Source organism: Mustela nivalis, assembly GCF_964662115.1.
Source record: "Mustela nivalis genome assembly, chromosome: 1".
Taxonomy (NCBI): domain Eukaryota; kingdom Metazoa; phylum Chordata; class Mammalia; order Carnivora; family Mustelidae; genus Mustela; species Mustela nivalis.
In genome coordinates this window covers 80,475,137-80,502,369 of record NC_139020.1, presented here as the reverse complement: position 1 = coordinate 80,502,369, position 27,233 = coordinate 80,475,137, and the positions used below count along the sequence as shown (strand labels likewise).

General features: G+C 40.0%; 1 long non-coding RNA gene across 1 annotated transcript in view; it reads left to right on the top strand.

Moving 5' to 3' along the window:
* The window catches only part of LOC309841959, a 75,567-nt gene extending 49,067 nt beyond the window's left edge, over positions 1 to 26,500 (top strand). Inside the window, exon 4 of the long non-coding RNA XR_014299416.1 lies at positions 26,279 to 26,500. This is a non-coding gene — a long non-coding RNA (uncharacterized lncRNA). The remainder of the gene's footprint in view (positions 1 to 26,278) is intronic.
* The last annotated feature ends 733 nt before the right edge of the window (positions 26,501 to 27,233 follow it).

The window sequence follows — 27,233 nt, the reverse complement described above, 5'->3', positions numbered from 1 at the left end:
TTTCTACTGGAGATCTGACCCGAGGCATGGAAGCCGGCATGGAAGCCGGGGAAATTAAAGTAGGAGTGATCAGCATGTAGATGATACATAAAGCCGGGGGAGGAGGGACAAGTAAGGAGTCCAGGACCAAGCAACACTGCACTCTAACATTAGAGTGTCGTGGAAACGGATACAGTATCTAACACACAGTAAAAGGAGGTCCAACCCAGAGCATGAAATACATTGGAGAAAGAGTCAAAGGTGACATAGACGGAATGCTGCAGCTTTCTCATATGCCAACTTTCCGTGGTGAAAATAAAGATGAAAAGCATTTCATCTGAGTTAGCAAATATTACGGAAAAGGAAAGAAGATCTTTATTCCATGAGGGTATTTATAACAGGTGACTGTCTCCGCATCACTGGCACCCTGGTAAGCAGTTCTTCGGGAACTGGGATTTGTCTTAGCAGTGTGTATGTGTATGGGCGTGGGGTGCGGCGGGGGGCGGGGGAGAGCTCTGTATCCTAGGACGAGTTTGGGGGAATAGACAGCACACCTGTGTTTATTCAAGATTCGGAGAGTCATGTTTGGTAATACTGAGTCATTTCCCCTTAGCTTCTAGAATTTAAAGATGGGGTGGGGATCTTCCATCTGTGTGTAAAGTCTCCAGATTTGTTCCATAGCGGGCATGGTCCAATCTGGTCAGTTCCTAGTCACCAAGCCTTTTGGAGTCCCTGGGGGCTGTTCTTGCGTCAGCGTGATAAGTGAGCCAACACCAGCCAGGACAGAGTCCTGTGGCCCCGGAGGTGACCGCAGGCTCTGGAGTCTAGCCCATCTCTCTTCAAATCCCAGCTCTGCCTCTTGCTGCCCGTGCCTGAGATGAGTCCCCAAATGCTCTAAGTCCCAGTTTCCTCATCTGTAAAATGATGACAACACATCCCAAGCCTGTTGTGACATTTAATGAGATACCATATGCGGAGTGACTAACCTAGTCCCTCCATGAATAGTCAGGAGGTGCTCAATAAATCTCGGCCTTTCCTCTTTCTTTTTATCCCAGAGCTTGTGGTCACACACTCTGACCCACAGAAACCCCGGGTAATCCTGATTCTGGCTCCATTTGCTACATTACTTTTTGAATGTAAGAATTAAAACAAAAATGTTAAACATTTAGGTCATTTCCTGAGTCAGTGATCCTTTTTGGGAGCTGGCAGGGAGAAAATTACCTTGGCAACTTCAGCTGCTATTTCAATACGAGAAAGATTCTCAGTCAACGAGCAGCTTGCTTTCTCAGTCTGGTTAATTTCCTCAACATTGCTATGGTGCTAAAAACTCCTGTTTATTGTAGAATCTGAGTCTGGTATCTAAACTCTCAGTAAGAACAGAGAAACTTCCAATCAACAGCTTGCTAGATTTCCCTGTTACACGTGGTACAGTCATTTGTCACAAAACCACTGCCTTTTCTTCATGTCCCATTTCATTTATTAATTCAACCAGTCTATACTGAGACCATGCTAAGTGCCTGAAACGGAGTAGATACTGCAGTGATCATGACAAGGGAGAGGGTCCCGGCTCCCGCACTCACTCCTGCACGGGCCAAGGTTAACCAGCCGGTTCCACTGGCAGAGAAACGGCTTTCCTTCCCCGCCGCATTCCCAGGGGGTTTTTTACTTAGACAAAAATGCAACTTGTTTAAGATTCCTAGAATTATTTAGAAATATGAACTAAAGGTTATTGTCATCTTTCCCCAGACGGCTTTCTCTTTAATTGAAGAAAAGATCTGCTTCCTTTGTGTTTGCATCTTTAATTATAGAAATAACACGGGCTTGCTTTAAAATGTGTTAATCTAACCTAAAATGGGAAGACTCTCCTCCTTGATAGTGGAGAAGCTATTAAAATTTGGAATTTGGTGTCTACATTTCCAGACTCTTTTCTAAGCAGATACAAATATATGTGTATGTAAACTCAGCTGCATGCACTATGAACACACAACGTCCTGCTCGTTTCACAAAGATAATACATTCACTTACTCTTCCTTCACTTGGTTTTTTTTTTTTTTTTTCTTCAGGTAGCAATTTGTCACAAATATGATATTATTTTAGTATATTAAACCATTCTTCTATTGACAGCACTGTAGTTTGTATCTAACTTATTGCTATAAAGGCAGTTATTAAGTAAATGTTCTTGTACATATGTATTTTCACATTTGTGTGTACTTATCTGTAGAATAGAATCCTGGAAGTAGAATTGCTAGGTCAAAAGGGTTGTGCATCTTAAACTCTGATAATGTGAAACTGCCTTTGAGAAAGATGACACCCGGGGCACCTGGGTGGCTCAGTCGCTAGTCGCTAAGCCTCTGCCTCTGGCTCAGGTCATGATCCCAGGGTCCTGGGGCCCAGCCCCACATCCATCTCCCTGCTCAGTGGGGAAACTGCTTCTCCTTCTGCCTGCCACTCCCTTTGCTTGTGTTCCCCCTCTTGCGCACGCTCTCTCTCTCTCTGTGTCAAAGAAATAAAATATTAAGAAAGAAAGAAAGAAAGGAAGAGAGAAAGAAAGAAAGAAAGAAAGAAAGAAAGAAAGAAAGAAAGGAAGAAAGGGAGAAAGAAAGAACACACCCATGGAGTGCCTGGGGTGGCTCATTCGGTTAGATGGTCAACTCTCAGAAAGGATCAGGTCATTATCCAAGGTCATGAGCTTGAGCCCTGCCTTAGGCTCTGCCCTGAGAATGGAGCCTGCCTGGGATCCTCTCTCTCCCTCTTCTTCTATGCCTCACCCCACTAATGTGTGTGCTCTCTCTCTCTCCCTAAAAAAAAAAAGAAAAATAAAGAAAGATGACACCCAATTTAGATTCCCATCAGGACCATATGAGAATGCTTGCTTCCTTCCTCTCTCTCCGCTACTGAATATTATCATTCCTAAATTTGCCAATTGGATAGACAAAAAAAAAAAAAAAAGGGATTACATTTTAGTTTGCAGACTGCTGGTTTTCACCCTGACATGTAAAAAGCTTAGAAGTTGCACTTCCCATCCTCACAACCAGGAAAAACTGGACAAACTGAAAGCCAGTGACTTTTCTTAGATCCATCAGGGAATTAAAGTTTGAAATCAAACTACTCTCTGAAGTCTGGAGAAACAAGAGCTTCCAGAAAGATACAATGGAACAAACCACACCTGAGTGGTAAGGGTGCGGCCACTTAACTTCACTAGTAATTGTGATAAATTGCTGGAGGCTGAATGTAGACTAGTGTGATAGCGAGAAACACTATGGGGTCTCATTCATAAGGGGGTCCCACAGTCTGAGGTCTTTCTTCCTTAGGAACCCCAAGTTCTCATGGTGAGGATCTGAGGAAAATCCTCTGTTGGCCCTGGCAGAGAGATGGGAAGAGTAGCAATAGTATAACCTTCATGGAAACTTCTCCAAACCAAGGTCTACTAGGAGAGCTTGACCAACCTGGAGGCAGGGATTTCCACCCTACTCCAGCACCTAGCCTTTCTGTCTCCCCTATAACAAACCCAAAAAACATAGTTAACCAGACAGGAGGAATGGGATGTAAAGGAGGGGAATCCTACACTCAGGGAGGAGAGACAGAAACACTTGTGAAAGCACACTTCCAAGACACAGGCCCACCAAAAAACTGAGACTTCATCAGAATGATAGAACAACTATTCCCTCCCCCATACTTTACCACCATACCAGTGAGCCTCCAGAGGATTAAAGCTGAAAGAATTGCAAGACCCAGACTCTGAGTATGAAGGGAAGCTCCAAAGCCAAGAAAGGACACAAAAATCAAGACAGTTGAGGAGTCTGAAGCCTCTGGAACTCCTAACTACAATGAACATTAAACATAGCCCTACTCCAAGCCAGATTAACAGAAATCCTCATTTTTAAGGCCTATTACTAATACAACAGATCAGGCTTCAGCAAAAAAAATTGCAAGGCATATCAAAAGACAAGAAAAAAACATGGTCTGATGAGACAAAGCAAACATCAGAATCAATTTAGATATGACACAGATGATGGAATTATCAGACAAGGAATTCAAAATTGTTATGATCAAAATGTTAAACGTTCTAATGGTAAAATAAACAGCATGTAAGACCAAACAGGTCATGTAGGCAAAGAGGTGGAAATAGTATGAATCAAACCCTAAAAATGAAAAATTGTAAAGGAGATGGAGCGTCTTCAGCGGACTCATTTACTGGGCACAGTGAGGAAACAACTGGTGAACTTGAAGGTAGCTCAATAGAAACCTCCCAAATTGAAATTCAAAGAGAAAAAAAGAATTTTTTAAAACAGCATTTGATCACTACTGGACAAGACCAAAAGGGCTAATATGCGTGTGGATTAGAATACTGCAAGGAACAGAGAAGAGGGCAGAAAAAATATTTGAAAAATCAGGCCTAAGAATTTCACAAAATGAATTATAGAAAGCAGACCCTCCCCGCCTCCCAACAGATCCAGGAGGCTCAGAGAATACCAAGCAAGATCTAGACAAAAAACAAAACAAAACAAAACAACCCCAAACCTAGGCATGTTACTTTACATCTCTTTCATTACTAGTGAAGCTTGGAATTTTGGCACTTTGTATTTTTTTTCTCTAAATTATCTGTTCATACTTGTTAACTGTTTTTCTGACCAATTTACAGGAACATTTCACATATATTGTAATCCTTTATTATATACATGGCAGGTATTTTCTCCCATAACTATGTCTGTGGAGTCTTTAACTGAAATATTAAAAATGTTTGTAACAGATTTTGTCAATCTTTGTCCTTCTTGATTTTCAGTGTTTTTTCTTTTTTTTTTTTTTTTTTTATTAAGATCTCAAGTAAGTTCAGAGGCAGGCAGAGAGAGAGGAGGAAGCAGGCTCCCTGCTAAGCAGAGCACCTGATGTGGGGCTCAATCCTAGGACCCTGGGATCATGACCTGAGCAGAAGGCAGAGGCTTTAACCCACTGAGCCACACAGGCACCCCTGATTTTCAGTTTTTATATGCCATTTAGAAATATCCTTCAACTCCCCGAAATTACAGAAACATTCTTTATTTTAATTCAAATGCCTTTTATATTCAATTCAATGAATATGGAATTCATTATTGTGTGAGGTAATGTATGCTTTACTTTTTTCGAATTGAATAGCAACATTCTACTACCAATTAGCAAATAATGTACTTTTCCTTCCATTAAAATGCCACCTTTGTTATCAAACTAGACATATACATATTGAAAAAGCTATCATTCATCTACCAATTTATAGCAAACTACTTTTGGACTTTTAAGTTCATTTTAGTGAACTATTTATTTTTGTGTTAAAACCACTTTATATTTACTACAATTTTCTATTTATGTCTGAATGTTCTCTTTGGTGAAGTAAATTATCTTTTCTTGTTCTCTTTTCAACTCAGCTATTCCTACCATTTGCCCTTATAGGTTTTCTTTAGAATGGACATGTCAAGTTTCATTTTTAAAAGTACAAATGGGGTCTTTGTTAGCATTTATTACATTTAGATATTAGTTTAGGAAAAAATCAACAGCTTTATGATCTTGAGTCTGTCCATCCGATAACATGGGCATTTCTGTCATTATTCAGGTGCTCTCTCAGGTTAAAATTTATAGTTTGTTGTTGTTGTTGTTTTTGAGAGAGAGTGCACACAGGAGGGCAAGTGGGGTAGAGGGGCTAAGGGAGAGGTAGAGAGAGAATCTGAAAGAGGCTCCATGCCCAGCACAGTGCCCGATATAGGGCTCAGTCTCACAATAGTAGGGTCATGATCTGAGCTGAAACCAAGAGCCTGATACTTAACTGACTGAGCCACCCAGGCTCCCCTATAGTTTTCTTAATATAGGTCCTGTCTAGTTCTTGTTGGGTTTATTCTCTTCTACGACTGATCATCAATACAGTGTTTTAATGTTAAAATAAGTTGCACTTATTTCTGTAACATTTTCTGATTGGTCAGTGGTATTCAATTATAGAAAGTGTTTTCTTTTTTGTATGTTATCTAATACATGGCCACTTTAGTAAATTTTTACTCATTATTTCTAATTTTTCTCCATTAATTATCTTGGATTCCCTTAGTAGATTTTTATAACCACAAATAATGATGATTTTTCTATTTTCTTTTATCATCTGCATCTAATATCTTTTCCTTGACTTATGACTTCGGATCTATGCATTCTTAAATAGTAATGATAATTATGATACCTTTGTGTTTTTTTATTTGAATTTAATGGATTGCTTCTAATGTTTTATCATTATGGATAATATGTACTATAGTTTCTGATATCAAGTAAGAAAGTTTTCCTTCTAATCTTAACTTGCTAACACTTTTCAAAAGATAGTCATTCATTTTTAATATGCTTTTACAGCATCTATTAAGATGATCATCTAGATATTCTCTTTTATAACTGTTGAATAGATTTCCTAATATTTATTAAGCCATTCTAGCATTCTTAGGTAAACACTAATTATAGTATTTTATTCTTCCAGTATATTTTGACTTGCTAAAATCTCTCCTGTATCTATAATTAATTCTCCCCTTTTCCTTCTTAATATTGGTTATTTATATATTATTTTTTGTTCAAAGGTTTATCTTGCATTTTAGTTTCCAAGGAATCAGCTTTGTATTCTATTCAATTTTCATGTCAGCTTCATTTTTGCTTGTTTTTCCTACTTTCATTTATTTATTTATTTATTTGACTTTTTATTTTATTGTCTTTCTGCTTCAGAAAGAAAAAATGCTTTCTCATCTTCTTTTGCTTTTCCAAGATGTTTATTATTTTTCTTTTTCTTAGCTCCTTGAAATAAATACTTACTTTCAATTTTTCTTTTTTTTTTAAATGATTTTATTTATTTATTTGAGAGAGAGAGAGAGAGCAAGCACAAGAGGAGAGAGATCAGTGGGAGAAGCAGACTCCCTGCTGAGCAGGGAGTCTGATGTGGGACTTGATCCCAGGACTCCAGGATCATGACCTGAGCCGAAGGCAGTCGCTTAACCAACTGAGCCACCCAGGCGCCCCTCAATTTTTCTTTTAAAATGCCTGGGTCCAGGGGCACCTGGGTGGCTCAATCAATTAAGTGCGTGCCTTCAGTTCAGATCATGATTCCAGGGTCCTGGAATGGAGCCCCACAGTGGGCTCCCTGCTCAGCAGGAAGCCTGCTTCTCACTCTCCCACTCCCCCTGTTTGTGTTCCCTCTCTTTCTGTCTCTCTCTGTAAAATAAATAAATAAAATCTTAAAAAAAAAAAAAAAAGTAAAAAAACCCACCTGGGTCTGCCTCCAAGAGTTTTTAGTTTTTAAGAAATAATTATTTTTCATAATAGTCTTTTTTGTTGTTTAATGAATTTAATATCTTTTGGATCTCTCAGAAAATCTTAACTAAACTTGCCTTAAAATTGTTATCTATTTCTCAAAAAAATTCTGTTTCTTTGGTGCTTCCTTCCCCAACTAATGGCACCCATTGGAAGGCAGATTCTGATTACAAGGGTGATGGCTGGGACCAAGTGAAGTTTCATTTAAGGAGTCAAAGTAAATTGGCATCTGGTTGCAGAACCTCATTTCACTGATCTTAATTAACTCTGGGTTATCTAGAGCCTTCATCTCTTCTCTGGTCCCAGGGATCACTCTGAGAAATTTCTACATGGAAGCTCCCACTTCCATCTAGAAAACTCTACTGCTGGCTTGATCCTGGTGACAAACACCACACAACCCCACTGAGATTGAGATTCAGATGCAGCCCATTTGTAACATTTAAATAATTACCTATCCCTGCTGGAGGTCCATTCTTTTTCTGAGCCTCTGCTACTTTTTTTTTTTTTTTTTTTTTAGCATAACAGTATTCATTGTTTTTTGCACCACACCCAGTGCTTCATGCAATCCGTGCCCTTTCTAATACCTACCACCTGGTTCCCCCAACCTCCCACTCCCCCACCACTTAAAACCCCTCAGATTGTTTTTTTGGAGTCCATAGTCTCTGCTACTTTTGAACCTGGGATTTTACTGGAGTTCTGCTGAAAAACTCACCTTTAAAAAAATGTCTTCTTTTCATCTCCTGAGCTTTAATTTTTTTCTGTTTTGGGAGGTTATCTGCCAGTTTTACCTCCATACTTTTCAAGAATTTTCACTGCTCTGAGTGAGCCTTGTAATGACATCCTTTTTGTTTTCTTAGCTCTGTTGTCAGTTAGTCTTACTTTTTATATATATATATATTTTGTATCATTTCAATGAGATTTTGGGTAGATTACTTAGTTAGCCATCTTGAAAGCCTTTCCATCTTTTTCTGTGTTCCCAAGCAGATCCAATTAGGTAAGAATTATCTGTATCTTGAAGGCTTGCTAGAACCTGCCAATAAGCCACCTGGGTCTGGCCTACCTCTTCACTCACAATTTTTTTTTTTTTTAAGATTTTATTTATTTATTTGTCAGAGAGAGAGCGAGTGAGAGCGAGCACAGGCAGACAGAGTGGAAGGCAGAGTCAGAGGGAGAAGCAGGCTCCCTGCGGAGCAAGGAGCCTGATGTGGGACTCTATCCCAGGACGCTGGGATCATGACCTGAGCCGAAGGCAGCTGCTTAACCAACTGAGCCACCCAGGCGTCCCTTCACTCACAATTTTAACTACTTCTTGTGCTGCTTCCTGCACTCATAAAAGTTAGTCTGTCTTCCGGCCTTGGGATTCACCTTTGGGTACCTCTCAAAAGGGCCCATTTTGGTTTCACAGATGCTACCCTTATTCTCCATTTTAGCAAATCCAACTATGGCTTCCTACGTTTCTGGAAGCAAGGACTCCGTGAACTCTTTTTCCAACTTAAGTGTCCCCTCTTGGTTCCACTGTGCATTTTGAACCAATTAAAACAAAATAGGAAGGTCTTATGTTTTCAGTGATCATATTTCCCAAACCAAAAATTGGTACTTGAAAATTGAGAACTGTGTGTCATTTTCAAGAAAAGTATATTGAATATTTGCAATTAATATTATAAGTTAGATTACAAGACCTACAAGCTGCACATTTAGTCAATGGTGGACTTAGAAAGGAGGGTGATTAGTCCACATATAACTCTGATGTGTTATTGTGTGTGTTTAAATATCGGATAGTAAGCCTCTCATTCCCTGGGTTGGAGCAACCTGGAGGATTTTCTGCAAGGAAAGAGTTAATGGATTAATTCAGCTCAAAGATGAGTAATCTTTTAAGGACATGAGGCTTTAAGACTAAGAGATACAGAAAAAATAAGGAATAATATAGGAATAAAACCACCTCAGGCATATAGTACAGATTTTTTTTTTAACTAGAAGATTTACTTTATGCTGCAAATTCCTACATGTCCTCATTAAATGACTATATATTTATCACATGGAAAACAATACAACTGTTAAGAGAATGGTGACAGCTTAGTCTTATGTGGGGATGAGTTATATTAAAAAAAAAAAAAAGGAGTCAAAAAAATCCAGAAGGGTTGTACCTTCACAAGGTTTAACTTTCACACTTGAGCAGTTTGTATAATTGCTGAAATTGCCACCAGGCCTTCATGCAAATCTTCTGATCTTTCTAGATGAGAATTTCCAGCAATTGCTTGCCGGCCACGTGCTGCTACATGACTTACCTAGCCTAGTTTAGATAAAACATCTAGCCAGCCCAGAATTCAAAAAGGACTGTGAAACCTTTAACATCACTCCCCAAGTCCACAGAGTTTGGGGACTCTTTGAAGCTGGTGGTGCAATGGAGCAAAACTTTCTGCTCCAGGAGCAGCATCTTCCAAACTAAATTGATTAAGCCTCACCCCATGCACTCGCTTTCTGTGCTGCTAAAGTGAGATCCTGTCCTTCTCCCACCATATTTCGGAAGATACTGCTCAGTGTGATCTTCCCAAATAACACCCAATAGAGTTACATCCTCTATAGCAATTTTAATGACTGAGCATTAAGAGCTAGAGTCTAAAGTGTGCCCAGGAGCTCCTGAAGTCTGCTCTGTGTGCCTGCTTTGGGAACACGGCAGGGATTTGAAGTCTTAAGTAGCTAGGCACGCCATGCATCTGGAATGAGAAGCAGGTCCTAAAATGTTCACAGCGTGTTGCAGCTGAATGTTTTCTCTCTTCTCCAGAAGATAAACTAGAGTAGTTTTGATTTGTTTTTTTTTTGTTTGGGTTTGGTGTTTTCTGAGTTTAAAAAATCCATAACGACAACACGATGGGGAGGGAAGACATGTTGAACAAGCAATTCCACAAATATATCTTAAGCAAGAGCCATTTTCCCATAGGCCACTAACCTTTTGCAAAGCTTTACTCTGCCTGGAGATGAGCCTGTGAAAATCCTTAAAGTGGAGTGATGTGGATAGAGGCAGGGGGCAATAAACCTTATATCAGTTCTTAATTTAGACCCAGAAACTGTGCCTGCACCAGTCCAGAAAAACAGAAAATTCTTACTCTCTCCTTTTTTTAATCTCCCAAGTTCTCTTTTTTTCACCAAACCAGGAAGAGCCATAACTTATCCAAAATGAATCATAGGAAATACAGTCCTCAACATTTATTTTTAAATAACCCATATAGTCATATTAGGAGGAGTCATAAATAGCATATATAAATCTAAAGATCCAGGCATTAAAAATATATATATATGTGTAGCCTTCCCTGCTTAATTCCAAGGAAACCTTGAGAACTATTTATTTTTGAAGATCAGCATTATTTGGGTGGCAACCTTTGAAGGTTTTCCTTTCCTGGTTAAAGACAGTGACTCATCTTGCTCTGACTAAGGCAAACCCAAAGCAGGCTTGCTGATTCTCCAAGAGGTAGAGTCAGGGACACTTGTTAGCAAACACTTTTCCTTTTCAGAAGCTGTTTAGTTTGGAGCATGGTTTCTATCAAGTGCCTACTAAAGAAACTGCAGTATCTTTCCTGAAATTTTCCTTTGCAAGAAGCTATTTCCAAGAACACATCTGATCCCAGGTAACGGGTTCTCATTTCTGTGAAGGCTGCTGTCCTCCTGTATTTGCATTTTCACTGATTTCCACAGCCATGCTTGCCCTTCTACGAGGAGAACAGGAGCTGAGGCTCTGATGTGACCCCTGGTAGCGAGAGCAGGTCCACACAGTTGTGGCGCAGAGCTCCGCAGCTCCAAAACACATGTGAGCACACAGAACTCTCCTCATTTTTCAGTCTCAGGATCAGTGGGTTTATGGGGATGATGCTGACATAAAAAATGAAATGAAACATCTGAGTCTAACAGCTGCGCAGAATTTGGACTCATGTAAACTGGTCTGACATCACACGTTCTGCATGTGAGTTCCATGAGTATTCTCCATATGGTGCTAATACAATAACATGCCTACAAAGTCCCTGTGGTTTATGGCGTGATGAGCTCCAGAGCGGAGGAAATGAAGCCAGGAAGCCTACGCTATTTGCTGAATGGAGTTGGCTTTGGGTAATGTCTCATTCTCCCTGTGCTTCTCAAGTTCACTAGGGATAAGAAGCCATGCTGCGCAGAAAACCAGCAATAAGCCTGATGTTGGGGATTTGGGTCCCTTCTCTGGAAGGGTAGGAGAGAATGTTTGGGTTTTTGTTTTTGTTTTGCCTTGTTTCATTAAAAAAAAAAAATGGGTTTAGGATTTTAAAGGAATTGTTGAAGCCAGCTTACTTCATCTTGATAGTCCAGAAAAGGCAGGTAGAAAGAAACTGTACATAATGGCTCAATACAAAACCCTGGCAAGATACAGCAACCCTTTGCTGGAAAGCTGGAGTTCTGCCCAAGGCAGTGGTAGCATTGATCAGATCGGTGAAAGCCCACACTGACCCATAGCCATAAACAAAAACCTTCATGTGCTCTCTTCTGCTAAAGATAGCCATTCTGTGTCACCCTGATGGGCTATACACAGAACCTAGAAAAAATTCTGTACTTATTTTAATTTTTTTTTTTTTTTAAGACAAAGTCACTTGCTTATCTGTCAGCTAAATAACCCATAGAGGAAGACTTCGGGAAAATATTTAGCAACAGCTCGGCTTTCCCTGTTTGCTCAGCCTAATGCCCATTTTATTCCCTCACCATCCGTTGCTAGAATCAGAGGATGTGCACTGTAAGTATAGCATTATAAACAAAGCTGTCTGATTTTCAAGGTCAGCAAAGTTATGGAGTACAGCACCTGTTTGCACGAGAGAATAGTAAATGGGGATCAGAAGTTGGGGTCCCTCATATTTTAGAGCAGTTGGTTCTGTGTGATAGTGCCCCCAGCTCTGTTAGATGCTACAAATATCCAGGCAGAAAGAGATCTACCAAAGGATTTCAATGGTCCAAGAAAGGGAAGAGAGAACAAAGAAAGTAAGGGTAGGAGAAATTTCAGATCGGGAGAGTAATGAACAGTTTTCAAGGGCTATAAAGCATGTCAAAATACAAAAATATCAGTCCTACTGAGCTACTTTTTCCCTCCAGTGAAACATAACTTAAATTTTATTAAAAGAGGGGCAGCTGGGTGGCTCAGTGGGTTAAAGCCTCTGCCTTCTGCTCAGGTCATGATCTCGGGGTCCTGGGATCGAGCCCTGCATTGGGCTCTCTGCTCAGCAGGGACCCTGCTTCCTCCTCTCTCTCTGCCTGCCTCTCTGCCTACTTGTGATCTCTGGCTTTCAAATAAATAAAATCTTTAAAAAAAAATTTTATTAAAAGAAACTGCCAGCAGAACAGAATTACCTTAATAAATAACCACTTGATAAACAATCTAACTAAAATTTATTCACTCTGTAAAACTGGAAACACTTGTGATTTTAATTGATGCATAAGCCAAATATAAGTTAAAAGGTAAGTTCAATGATGGGGTCATTCCATAGTGCGTTGTAAAGCTAATTTAAAAATTCTCCTCTCAGAGTGTCTGGCTGGCTCAGTTGGTGGAGCACGCAACTCTTGATCTCGGAGTCGTGAGTTCGAGCTCCATGTTGGGTGTAGACATTACTTAAAAATAAAATCCTTTAAAAAAAAATCCTCCTTTATTTTGACCATCTATGCCATCACCTACTCTTCTCCATCACAATGGGCAATATAGAGATGATTGTCAAAGAAAGCAAATCGGTTTATGAGGAATTCTAGTCTAATCTACCAGAGCCCAAGGTGGTGGCTTAGATGCGCCCCCCTGCTGCTGAGCCCAGAGCCTTTTTCGAGTTCCATCCAGGTTCTAGAACCTTCTTAATTGCCTCATCTGGAACGAAGCAAACTTTCCAGCGTTAATGAACTGTGTGGCCGCATCTGCTTCTGTCAAGCACGCTACAGCAGTGCTGCGTGCTGTTAGGTTACCACATACTAATTATCTTTCAGGTTTTCTGCACATTCTTTTCCAAACAAGGAAGTCCTGCCAACTTATCAACAGGGCACTCCTTTCTAAAAATGAAGTGACCTTCTTTTCGCCTGAGAATGCCCACAGTGACTTTCTCAGAGGCCTAGGAAGCGAGTCAAGATTGTACCATTCGCTGCCTTTTTAATTTAAAAGAGAAAAAAAATCTCCGTAAATGAATATGTAGCTTCGTTGGGGATTATAGTGCTTCAAACTTGTCTGATTTGAACCAGAGAACAAGAAATGTCACCATTCTCAGCTGGGAGGGAAGAAAACACCGTGCAGGTGGATGGTGTGGAATTTAAGCAGACTTGAGAAAGAACTAATCCACGTTTGGAATTCTCCACTGGAGATTTGTTTTGACAGTTCTCTAGTAATTTCCTGTTTGGTTTGCCCACTTGAGGTTAATGCTTGAAGCAGCATGCAATTGCTGAAAAAGCCTGAGTTTGAGATCAAGGGTCCTCGTTCTGTCACTTTTAGCTAGGCTAATCACTTCCTTCTCTAACTTCAGGTTCTGTATCTGATAATGGGGGTAAAGATACCTGACCCAGTGAGTTACTATAAGAAGTAAAATGATAATGAATACAGAAGTACCTTATATGGCTGCCTACTACTTACTAGCCGCATGATTTTATGCAAATCAATTAAGCTCTATACCTCAGTTTCTTTATCTGTAAAATGGGGATGGTAATACTACTCCCTCCACCTTTGGGTTACAGTGAGGATTACATAAATTAATACATGTAAATGCTTAGAATAGCACTTAGCATACGGTATGCTACTACATATTTAGCTGTAAATGTTTTCTGTTATTTCTATACATTAGATGGCATATATACCTTATTTATTTTTCAGGTCCTCTCCATTTCATATTAATTTAAATACCCCAGAACCCATATTTAAACTTCAACTATTACTGAGTATTTTGGGCAAAGCACTGAAGTGCTGTATATAAATATAAACTAAGGGGATGATTAGCTATTTTGCAAAAAGGAATAGCAAGACAGTGCTTCAATTCAAGAATTCACTTGGACAAAATGCAAAAGTTATGTAATACATCCCTCAAAAAGTGTTTTAAGTATCTTTTATTCTAATGTTAATCCATGATCATTGTAGAAAATTTTTAAAAATACTGATAAATGGTAACAATGATATTAATAGCAGCAATAACAACATAAAATTGAAATTACTTACCCATATTGCCACCACCAAGAGATAGCTGTGTCTCAAATTTTGGTGTGTGTGTGTGTGTGTGTGTGTGTGTGTGTGTGTGTGTGTTGGGGCACACTAAATTGGAATCATACTGCTTTTTAAAATTTAATGCATCATAAATGTCATTCCACATTACCAAATATTTTTCTCTCCCTTATTTTTTTCGAAAATTTTTTTAAAGATCTTATTTATTTATTTGACAGACAGAGATCACAAGTAGGCAGAGAGGCAGGAAGAGAGAGAGGGAGGAAGCAGGCTCCCTGCTGAGCAGAGAGCCCAATGCGGGGCTCGATCCTAGGACCCTGAGATCATGACCTGAGCTGAAGGCAGAGGCTCTAATGCACTGAGCCACCCAGGCGCCCCTTTTTTCAAAAATTTCATTCTGAAATAATTTTGGCCTTAAAGAAGAGCTGCAAAAATGAGTACAGAGATACTTGGATAGTATGCAAATATATTGAGTTTCTACTTAAACATTTGCCTTCTCTTTTTAGCATACATTGGTGGATCATGCCTACAATTATTACTGTGGTCTTGTATTGGGGATTTTCATGCCCTCTACATTTATTAATTAGTATTCTTCTCACAGGAAAAGCTATCCTTTCTCTCCCATTTATTTACTCAATCATTTATTTTTATCTATGTGGACTCATGGACATTTATTTTGCCCTTTTTGTTATAACCTAATATTGTACTACTGCTTTTTATTTTGTCGCTCAAATTTTTCCAGCTTTGATTATCAGCAGTGCCTTCAGATTCTCGTGCATTATACATATATATATATACATATATATATGTATATATATATATTTTAAAGCATTTCCTTACATTCAGACATCATGTAAAACGCTTATGTTTATTTCCACTGTTCCGTCCCTGGAATAAAACAATTCTGCAAGGATCTGTGATTCTGACTATTTGGAGGATGTATTTAGAAACCAATAGCATTGGCAGTTAGGCATTCCCCTTGTCACTGTCTCTATCCCCTTCAGTGGCTGGAGCTAGGACGCGTGTCCATGTGTGTCTGTGTCTGTGTGTGTAGATAACTAACTCATACATACATACTTATCTATACTTCTGTACCAATTTATCTGTATATACTTAATTTTTTTTAACTTAACCTTTAAAACATGTGTCGGTATGGGTATCCCTGAGGCTAACTGAGCATTATGGGAGTCATTCTAGGCTTCTCTGTCTTCCTGGGTGTCATTTCTTTCCTACAACAGTGACAAACCCGGCTGTCACCATCTACAGTGGATTTAGTTTCCAGTTTAATCCATGTATACAAAATAAGTAGGTCAGAAAACAGCTGAAGTGCAGTGTTCATATTTGCCGCTTAAGCTTTATATCAAATCAAAACGATGTTTTCCCAAGTTACTTAGGTCAGCTCCTTTCTTCCCCAGCCCTTCGGTGTGCTTATGGGATTAATTTGTAGTAAGTTCAATGTATCTGTCACAACCTGCATTCCATCTTTTCTCCCACATCCTGGTAGGGTTTTTCTCTTTTTTTTCCACACATAGTGAAAAAATTCACTTTTTGTGGTGTACAGTTCTATCAATTTTGAAAAATGCTTAGAGCAGTATGGGGAGCCACAGCCCTGTACCCAACAACTGCCTCACCCCAAAATTCCCCTGGTACTCCTTTAGGGACGACCCAGTCCCCAGCTCCTGACCTGTCAACTGCTCTTCTGCTTTCCTCTTTATTATTTTGCCTTTTTCACGGTGTCGTGTGACTAGAAGCAAACAATTGCGGGTCAGGCTTCTTTCACTTTGCAAACGCGGGTAAGACTCACGCGTGGTATTTTGTGAGTCAGTCATCCATTCTCTTTTACTGCTGGTCGCCATCAATTATAGGGTTGTGCCACAGTTTGTGGTACATCTAGGTTGTTTCCAGTGTTTCCAGTGGTTGTGAACTTACTTATAGCTTTCCGGTTGAACATGCTTGCTCCCCCCCCCACCAATATCTCAGAGCGGGATTCCTGGATCCTATGGTAGGTACGCATTTTACTTTACACAAACTGGACAAACTGTTGCCCAAAGTAGCCATACCATTTTGCATGTTTCACCATTTTGCGTCTGCACCGGCATGTGTGAGAGTTCCGGTTGGTCCACAGACCCACAGGCACCTGGCATTGCCAGGTTTTGTCATTTCCAGTATTCAAATCAGCATAGGTGTCTCTTACTGTGGTTTTAGTTTATATTTCCCTAATGGTGAATGATGCTGAGCCTTTTTTCTTATGCCTCTTTTGTGTCTGAATATGTTTTCTGGTAAATATCTGTTCAGATCTTTTGCCTGCTTTTAAGAATTGGGTTTTCTGAGTGTTGAATTTTAGTTCTTTGTATATTCAGGATACAAGTCCTTTGTCAGTTGTGATTTAAAAATATTTTCTCCCCATTTGTGGCTTGTCTTTTCATTCCTGTAATTAAAAATAACAAGATTTACAGAGAAAAAAAGTGTTTTTTAAAGATTTTATTTATTTATTTAACAGACAGAGATCACAAGTAGACAGAGAGGCAGACAGAGAGAGAGGAGGAAGCAGGCTCCCCACTGAGCAGAGAGCCCGAAATGGGGCTCGATCCCAGGACCCTGGGGCTCGATCCCAGGACCCTGGGATCATGACCTGAGCTGAAAGCAGAGGCTTTAACTCACTGAGCCACCCAGGCACCCCCCCAAAAAATGTTTTTTAAAGTAAGCTCTTCGCCCACTGTGGGCCTTGAACTTACAACCCTGAGATCAAGAGTCTCATGCTCTACTGACTGAGCCAATCGCCCCTCCCCCCATTTTTTATTTTAATACAGTCCAATTTATCACTTTTTTTCTTTCATGGATTGTGATTTTGTTGTCATATCTAAAAGCTCTGCCTAACTCAGGTTTTCTCAATGGTGGACATTTTGGACTTGAAAATTCTTTGTTGGGGATGAGGGCTGTCCTGTGCACTGTAGGACGTTTAGCAGCACCCCTGGCCTCTACCCACTAAACGCCTATTGCTTCCCCCTCCCCTACTTCTACCCATATTCATGACAATCAAAATGTTCCAGATGTTCCCTGGGGTATCAAGATGACTTTGTTCTGAATCCCTGGTCTAACCCAAGGTCATGCATGTCATTTTCTTCTATGTTTTCTTTGAGAAGTTTTATGATTTTGTGTTTAACATTTTAGGTCTATGATCCATTTTGAGTTAATTTTCATATGAGATGTGAAATACAGCCTGAGGTTTGATATCTATAGATAAGTCTGCTGATAATTTGATTGGAATGTCAATGAATCTATAAAATAAACTGGGGGGACTTCACATTGTAATAATACTGAATCTTCTAATCCATTAACATAGTCTATTTCTTCATTTATTTTGGGTCTTCTTAGGTTTGTTTTTGTTTTTTTTTTCCTTTAGTGTTTTGTTCTTTGCAGTTTCCCAAATCTTTATCCTTCCTTTCTTTTTAAATTTGTTTTTTAGAATAATATCTAAGTCAGGTGTTTTTGGTGCTCTTGTAAGTAGAACTGTTATTTTACCTTTGCATTTCAATTGTTCTGTGCTGGTATATAGAAATATCCTTGATTTGTATGCATTGACTTTGTATCCTGAGACTTTATTAGACTTATTAGTACTAGGAGCTTCTGTCTAGATTTCTTTAGGAATGTCTACATAGACAATTTTGTCATCTGTGAAGAGAGATGACCTGTCTTTTATTTCCATGTCTTGTCTTATTATAATGGCTAGGGTTTGCAGTATTATGTTAAGTAAGAATAATGAAAGAGGATAGATATTTTTGCTTTCTCCCCCATCTTAGGGGGAGAGCATTCAGTCTTTTCCTGTTAAGGAAAATTAATAATCAGTAATTATGAGATTATAATTATAATATTATCATATATAATATATATTATAGATAATAATATAATTTAAAAATTATAAATATTTTATTATATAAAAATAATTATAATTATGGGTAATTATGAGAAACCTATAGCTAACATCATAGCTATAGGTTAGCTATAGGTTTCTCATAGATTTCTTTTGTTAGATTAAGGAAGTTTTTGTTACTAGCTTACTGAGAGAGAGTTTCAATCATGAATGAGGGTAGAATTTTGTTAAATGCTTATTCTGCATCTATTTTCTTCTTTAGCCTGTTAATCTAGTGACTTACCTGAATTGATTTTCAGATGTTGAACCAGTCTTACACTCCTGAGACCAATGCCACTTGACCATGATTATCTTTTTCATATGCTGCATTAAATTTGCTAGTATTTTGGTAAGGAATTTAAAGAGATTTTCATCTATGTTAATGAGGGATATTGTTCTATAGTTTTCTTCTTTCATGATAACCATGTCTGGCTTTGGTATTAGGGAACACCAATATCATAAAATGAGTTGGGAAGGTTTCCTCTTCTTCTATTTTCTGAAGAACATTGTGCTGAATTCATAAAGTTTGGTGGAATTCAATGGTAAAAACTTTGGGGGACTAGAGACTTCTTTATGGCAAGTTTTTTAAAATACAAATTAAATTTCTTTAATAGATATAGGACTATCAGTTTACTTCTTCTTGAGTGAGCTTTAGTAATTTGTTTCTTTCAAGGAATCCTTTTCAGCAGTCAAATTTCTGGGCACAGAGTTGTTAATAATATACCCTTCTAATCTTGTTAGTATTTGTGGGGTCTGTAATGATATCCCTTCTTTTGTCCCCAACACTGGTAATGTCTATCTTTTCTCTTTTTGGTCTTGGTAAATCTGGCTAGAGGCTTATCAATTTTATCAGTCTTGTCAAAGAAGCAGCTTTTGGTTTTATTACTATTTCTCTATTGTTTTCTGTTTTAATTTCATTGATTTCTGCTTTAACTGTTATTATTTTCTTTCCTTAGCTTATGGGTAACTAAAGCATACTTTGCACTTCTTTTCTTCTTTTTCTAGTTTCTAAAGGTAGAAGCTTAGATAATTGATTTAGAACCCTTTTTCTCTTCTAAGCATTTAATGCCTACATTTCTCTCTAAGCACTCCTTTCAGTGAACAGCACACATTTTGACATGTTGTATTTTTAATTTCTTCAGTCAAAAATTTTTTTAATTCCTCTGAGACTTTCTCGTTGGTCCATAGATTATTGGGGGGGTGCTTAATTTCTGATATATGGGGATTTTCTAAATATCTTTCTGTTATTGATTTCTAGTTTAATTACACTGTGGCCTGAGAACATACTTTGAATGATATATAGTCTTTTGTTTTATTTCACAGAATATAGTACATATTGGTGAACTTCCCATGGGCACTTGAAAAAAAAAAGTATGTCCCACTACTGTTGGGTGGAGTGTTTTACTTATCAATTTGGTCTAGTTGTTGATAGCATCATTCAGAGCTTCTATTTCCATAATAATTATGTCTGCTTCTTCTATTAATTACTGAGAGATAATTGTATATTCCTCCTTTTAGTTGTGTATCTTCTGCCTCATGTCTGTTGAAGCTCTGCTGTTAGTTGCATTCATAATTGGTTGGTTATATTTTCTTAGAAAACTAAACCCTTTATCATTATGTATTATACCTCTTTATCCGTAAAATAATATCTCTTGTTTTGAAGTTTGCTTTGATAGCATAGCTACTCCAGCTTTTTTTTAAATTAGTATTTGCATGGCGTATTATTCTTTATCCTTTTACTTTTAACCAATCTGTCTCTACAATTAAGGTGAGCTCACTTGTTCCATCCGTCCTTTGTTTCCTTTTTTCTTTTTTTCCTGTGATTTCTTGTGCTCATTGAGAATTTCTTTATTATTCCATTTTATATTTCCTATTGACTTATTATTCATTCCTCTTTTAAAAATATTCTCAGTAGTTTCTCTAGGGTTTACAATACACATCTTTAATTAATCGAAGTCTGCCTTCAAATATTTTACTTATTCCTATGTTTTATGAGGACCTAGCAACAGTGTATTCCCAATTCCTCCCTTCCATCTTTCTGCTATTGTTTTCGTATCTTTCACTTTTACATGTGCTATAAATACAGAATACGTGGCACTATCATTGTTTTCCACAGTGAAAAGTTATCCTTTAGAAAAATCATAAATAAGAAAAGAAATGAATTTTATTTTTCCTTTATTTATTTACTTACAAGGTCTTCATTTCTCTGTATAGATCCAAGTTACAGTCTGATATATTCTTTCTGCATGAAGAACTTCTTTTAACATTTCTTTTTTCTTTTAAGATTTTATTTATTTATTTGACAGAAAGAGACACAGTGAGAGAGGGAAAACAAGCAGTGGGTGTGGGAGAGAGAGAAATAGGCTTCCTGACAAGCAGGGAGCCTGATGTGGGTTCCATCCCAGGACCCTGGGATCATGACCTGAGCCGAAGGCAGACACTTAATGACTGTGCCACCCACACACCCCTCTTTTAACATTTCTTATAGAGTGGGTCATCTGGTAAGAAAATCCCTCAGTTTTTATTAGTCTGAACCAGTCTTTTACTTCTTTTTCCTTCTGAAAGAGATTTTTGCTGGGTGTAGGATTCTGGGTTGGCAGGTTTTTGTTTGTTTTTCTTTCAGCACTTTAAAGATGTTACTTCATGTCTTCTGGCTTACATTATTTCTGAGAAGACTGTTGCAACTCTTCTCTTTGTTCCATAGTATGCAATTTCTTTTTTCTCTGGCTGCCCTAGTGTTTTCTCTTTGTCATTGGTTTGCAGCTGGTTTGGAATATGATGATGTTCTTAGGAGTGTGGTGTGTGTGAGATCATCCCTACTTTGTGTTCTCTGAGCTTCTCGGGTCTAACATTAAATTTAGATAAGTCTTGGTCATTATTTCTTCCACTATTTGTGTCCCTCTCTTTGTCCTCTACTTCTAAGATTTTAATTATGCATATGTTAGAATGTTTAAGAATGTCCTGAGATTCTTGGCTGTTATATTCTGTTTTTCCCCCTCACTCATTTTTCCATTGTGTTTCCATTTTGGTCATTTATAATGGCCTACCTTTGAGTTCACTGTTTCTGCCTCTTTTGTCTGAGTCTATTGATGAAATTCTCCAAGGCATTCTTTATTCTTGTGGCTTTCATTTCCAGAATTGTGATTTAATTCCTTTTTTTTAGCTGTTGTCTCTCCATTGATATTAACCATCTGATTTTACATATTGTCCACCTTTTTTTATTAGGGCCATTAACATATTAATCATATGTACTTAGAATTTCCTGTCATTTCCAACATCTGTATCATATCTATATCTGGTTCTGATGATGACTCTCTCTTGGAATCTATTTTCTCTGTCTTTTTATATGCTGTGTAATCTTCTGTTGAAAGCCAGTCATCTTGTATAGGCTAATAGAGACTGGAGTAAATAGTTTTTGGCCTTAATATAGGCACAACTATCCTCCTGCTAGACCTTTAATGTAGTGGCATAAATTAATCTAGGTTTGGGTTACTATGTTTATCCTCAAGGCTTGAAATTCTTACAGGGATACCTTGTGTTTTGGGTGGATGGAAGTGAATTTACCAGAGCACTAGCTGTTTGATTCTGAATTTTAGGTCTTCTTGCACTGTACCTAAGAGAGTATCTTTATGTTCTCGTGTTTCTCTCCCCTCCTTCTCTCCTTTGTATTCTGTTATTTGTTATTCAAATCTTGTTAGCTTGACAGTGGGAGAGAGGTAGTGTGGGAGTTTATTCTCCATGTTTTGAATAAGCCTGTCTTAGGTATGTACCTTATCTCTGGATTAGGGAAGGGTTTTGTCTCTCAGTTCTCTTGTCCCTACCCCCAATGTATTGTAGACCCAGTGTATAATAATTCTGTCCCTCCCTGATTTTTTCCCTTTTGGTGCAGTGAGTTTTCACCTGTGCCCTAGGGCAGTCATGCTTGGTGTGCCTTCCCTTTACCGAGTAAGGCTTTCCCACCCCCAGGGGTGTCTGGGTAGCTCAGTGGGTTAAGCCTCTGCCTTCAGCTCCGGTCATGATCCCAGGATCCTGGAATGGAGCCCCGCATTGGGCTCGCAACTCTGTGGAAAGCCTGCTTCTCCCTTTCCCTCTGCTTGCTGCTCTGTCTGCTTGTGCTCTTTCTGTATCTCTCTGTCAAATAAGTAAATAAAAAAAATTTTTTTTAAAGATTTTATTTATTCATTTGACAGAGAGAGATCACAAGTAGGCAGAGAGGCAGGCAGAGAGAGAGGAGGAAGCAGGCTCCCTGCTGAGCAGAGAGCCCCACGCAAGGCTCCATCCCAGGACCCTGAGATCATGACCGGAGCTGAAGGTAGAGGCTTAACCCACCGAGCCACCCAGGCACCCAGTAAATAAAATCTTTTAAAAAAAGGAGGAGGGGAGGGCTTTTCCCCCTCTACTGGAGATAGGAGAAATAGATCCAACTGGAGTTTCCTACTCCTCCCACAAAACTGCTCTCTCCTAGGTCCGCAACATGATGGGCCACCTAAGGCCATCTTTCCAGTCTTTTCCGTGAATACTTGTTGGGGTTGTGGAAAGAGCCTGAATGACGCGCAGACTCCCCAAACTCTGTGGTCCCCAGGGATTTCATACTTGCCTGGCATCCATATTCAGTCTTCAACAACTTAACGGCTATTTTAGTTCAACTCTTCTTATTGGTGTCCAGTGGTACCCACACCTGGTGAGTACTTCGCGTTCTCTTTTTCTCTGCAGACATTACCTCTTCTTAAGTTTGGGACCTGTTGCTTGCTCCGTGACCTCAGCTCTCTGTTAGTCTGTACAAAATTTGACGTTAATCCAGCTACTTTCCTTGTAAGGATGAGAGGGACGTTCCTTCTAGCCCTCTACATCACAAAGCAAAGCCCTTCCCTTTCATTTTAATGGTCAAACTGTATTATGTTAAATGAATGTGTGATATATCTTATTTAACCAATTTCAATCCCATATTATTTTACCGTTAGGCAATTTTCCATTTTTTCTGTTACAAACAAGGTTGCATGATTCTTATAGGTAAATCTACCTTTGATTATCTCCTTTCTCAGTTTACAACCTCATTAAAGAGAACAGGCAGGCTTACCAGGACCAGTTAAGAAAGAGCACAGGTAGGATATAATGAATGTCCCAAATAGCATTCTCAGGTGCAATCACAAGGAGGAATCATAACGGAATAATAAGGGTACCTCACATCCGTGTGCAGAATAGCAATACCTCCGCCCCTAGTAAAACTTTTGGTCTTAACAATAATTCCCCATTTTCCATATTAGGAAAATGAGAACTAGAGGACTTCTACCCATTAACTCAGAGCCACACGGCTTTTAAGTGAGGGAGCTAGGACTTGACTCTCAGGGCAAGTCTTCATAAAGGAGAAGGTGGGCCTGAGCTGAACCTTGAAGGATGGATAGCTTGATGTCAGGCAAAGACAGAAGATGTTTTCTGGAGAGGCAGCGCGTCTCTTGAGACACCCATATAGAGTAGTGTATGTATGCCTATGCAACCCACAGACGCACATGTTGACACTGAAAAAGGCTTGGATGAATGACTTCTGTCACAGATGTGCTTCTCATGCTCATTTTAGAATAAAGGATATCCATATCAGATTATCTAGGTGATTAGCACAATGGGTCTGATTTGAAAGTAGGAAGCCTGGGCTCCGCTCTTGCCTGGAGCTCACTGATTTAGCCCACGGGCTCCGCCCAGCTCAGGAACCCAGCCAACCTCTCCTTCACCCAACCGAGAAGTGTTCAGTGTTTGGGTGGGAAGGAAGATGTGTTCCAGCTGTCCTAAACAACAAAGACAAGCAGAAGATGGGGTCGTTTTCCTTTACTTCAATGAAGTAAACCTGACCTTCTGGTAGGAGAGTCTGTCTTGCATCAGAAATGGTTTAACCAAATCACAACAGGAAACTGCTCTGGTTCCGGCGCCCAGCTTGCTCCAAGTCCTAACAGGCAACCGGGGCACCCCATCCCTACTTCCTGAAGCTCTGGGTCTCGCAGGTAGCTGACCCAAGGACTCCTGGCAAAGAAAGGGTGCTCGACTTTGCCTTTGGGATTTCTGTTCTCTTGGAAGGGCCTGAAGAAGAGTGGCTATTCGCCAAAGGAGGAAGAGCCACTAATCCAATCATCAGGAACCCTGTCTCTAAATGTAGTTAATTTCTATTTAATTGGCCAGTAACTACATTTAAAATAAACACCAGTTGGTAATCAAAAACAGGAGGATAAAGGATGAGCAATTGTGTAAACAGGGTAGAATTACCAGACCAAAACAAAGTTGGGGGAAAGTGAGAGACAGGCTGCCCCAGAGAAAACACGCTCGCTCGGGAGAAGAGGGATTGCCGGCAAGCAGCTGGGCCTCGTGGAGCTCATAAAGATTTCTATCAGCTCTTCCCTGTGTTTGCTAGCCATCAATAAAACTAATCACCAACTGGCCTTTAATTACAAAGTATTTATTCCTTTGTTAAATAAAAATTAAAAGCACATGTAAAGAGCGATTTTAAAACTGTCAAACAGAGTACAACTTTGGCACAGCCTGCTACAGGCTCAGCGACAGAACCGCAGCAGGGACAGCTGGACAGGCTTCCAGAAACCCTTGGGCTCCCAGGGCACTTGCTGAGCCCTGGAGCTACTGGCCTAGGGCCTTGAGGCAACTGGGGGTGCTCCCCTGGGGTAAGAATGTGGAATCCACTGGGCTGGGGCAAGGCTCGGTCGTACTGCCAACCCATCCCGTCTTTGTAATCCCTGCCTTTCTGCACCACCCAGGATGTGCCAATGTGTCTTGTAAAGACTCATCCCTTGGCCTGGGAGGCCTTCCACGCTGGTAGAGTGTGGCGCGGTGGGGGGTGCTGGGCGGTGTGGTGGGGTGGGGCTGGTGGGGAGGAGATGAGGAAGGGGGAAAGGGAAGCTGAGAGAAGAGATCCCCCAGGCTGTAAGCAAGCTTCAAAATGGGCTTTCCTTTTCGGCAGACATTTTCTAATTAAACTTTAAACCCCAACCCTTGTCCTATCCCCTCCAAAACGCAGGCGATGTGTCTCCCTCCTAGTTCCCAGGAAATTATGTTTTCTTTATCCTTCATTAGAAACTGGAAGGAATCTCCTTTGAAGATAAAATTCAGCTCGCTGCTGCTGAATTTTTCTATGATTCATTTGGACCCCGTGCATATTCATCAGAGGAACAAAAAAGCCCTGTGAGAATCAGTTAAGAAGAAGGAAGGGCCAGGAGCCTTAGGATAAGTAGCACTTCTCATCAGACCTGCTGCTGGGGGATGTTAAAGTGCTTTTTAAAATGAGGACTAATAAGGCCACTCAGCATTTACTGCTTTCTAAGAGCCTTGGCTAAATTAATTATAGCACACAATAACCCTGTAAGGTAAAAAAAAAAAAAAAATCCTAGTATTTTGAAAGCAACTCCTGGTCCACAAAGAGGGAGGGAACATCCCCCAGAACCAAGATTAAAACTCCACTCCCTTCCTGTCATCAAAGGCCAGCTTGTTTGTCTCTGGGTAGGGCCTTGGGAGAGCCGGGCACTCTGGGGGGAAGTGGCCTCAGCCGCAGGAATGGGGGCCGATTGCTGCACAACTGGGGAGATGGGAATGCAGGCTAGGCGTGGGGGCTGTTGAAGTTTTGTTTACCAATTACATATTCTGGGCGTAAGTGGTCAGGCACAGCAGGGCCTCCTGCTCAGGGACGCAGACCCCAGGCAAGGCCTACCCAGGAGGGGCCCGCTTTACCCTGGGCCACCCACACACTGGCACGGGCTGCACACACGGAGGCCAGCTCCCATTCTGCATTAGCTACGGCCGGGATTCCGAGTCACATCTGCAGGGCCAGAATGAAAGCCTGTAATTCCCACAGAAGCCCGTTCTCGGAGTCTGAGCCGCAGATAACTGTTTGTTTTCTATTTCTTTTCAAGGTGATTACACAGCATTTGGTCGTGGAGAAAGCCATGGCTATCAGGAAAGGAAGAGGCTGGGTGAAATATTTGAAAACTCTGCAGGGGAGGCCTGTGAGTCACTGGGGAGAAGCCTCGGCTCCCTCCGCCCCCATCTGAGGACCTGTCTGAGAAGAACCCAACGGGATCCCAGGCTTCCTAGAAGGCAGTTTAATTCTGAAAATAAAGGAGCACTTCACCTCCCGTGTGCTGGGTGGGGAATTGTAAAACAAGACACAGTCAAAGCAGTCGTGACCGCCAAACCAAAGTCAGCCCCAAGCTAGGCGGGTGCCCCCAGGAGCCTGCAGGTGGGGGCCAGACATCAGTGGCCGCTACACAGTCTCCCCCAGGAAGGCTTGTTCCATTCCGCTGAAGATGGCCCAATGTTTTATTGACTACAAACTGGGGAATTGAGCTGGTTGGTAAACAAGTTTGGAGTGCTATTTTTTTTCTTGCTGTGTTTATGTTTTATACATGGAATAGTTTTAAATATTTTTTAATTCAAAACACTCCTGAAATTCTGCAACTTGAGGGAACAACTACAAAAGTTTCATAGCAACATTTGGACACTTTAAAGACTTTATTTCAGGGACTTTAAGGGTGATAAATGGAAGAAGTTAATGTTATTAACTATAACATTTTAGCAGCGGAATCCGGAGATCAAAACCAGGAGCAGGCATTCCAAATTCATATTGGGAAGTGTCTACAAAAACATTCTTCTGTCAGCTTTGAAATGTGGAGACTTCATCTTTTCATCTTATCAAGGAAAAATATGCTCAAATTCCCGAATAGGTATTCAGTTAGTAAACTGAGGGGGAGGTTGGGGGATGCATTCTCATTGGGCACACACTCTGCAGACTTATCTGGTCAAAGATCCCCGTGGTCCAGGCTGTGGGTGGAAGGGGTGCCCTCAGCCGCAGGGGGCCGCAGCTTCTCA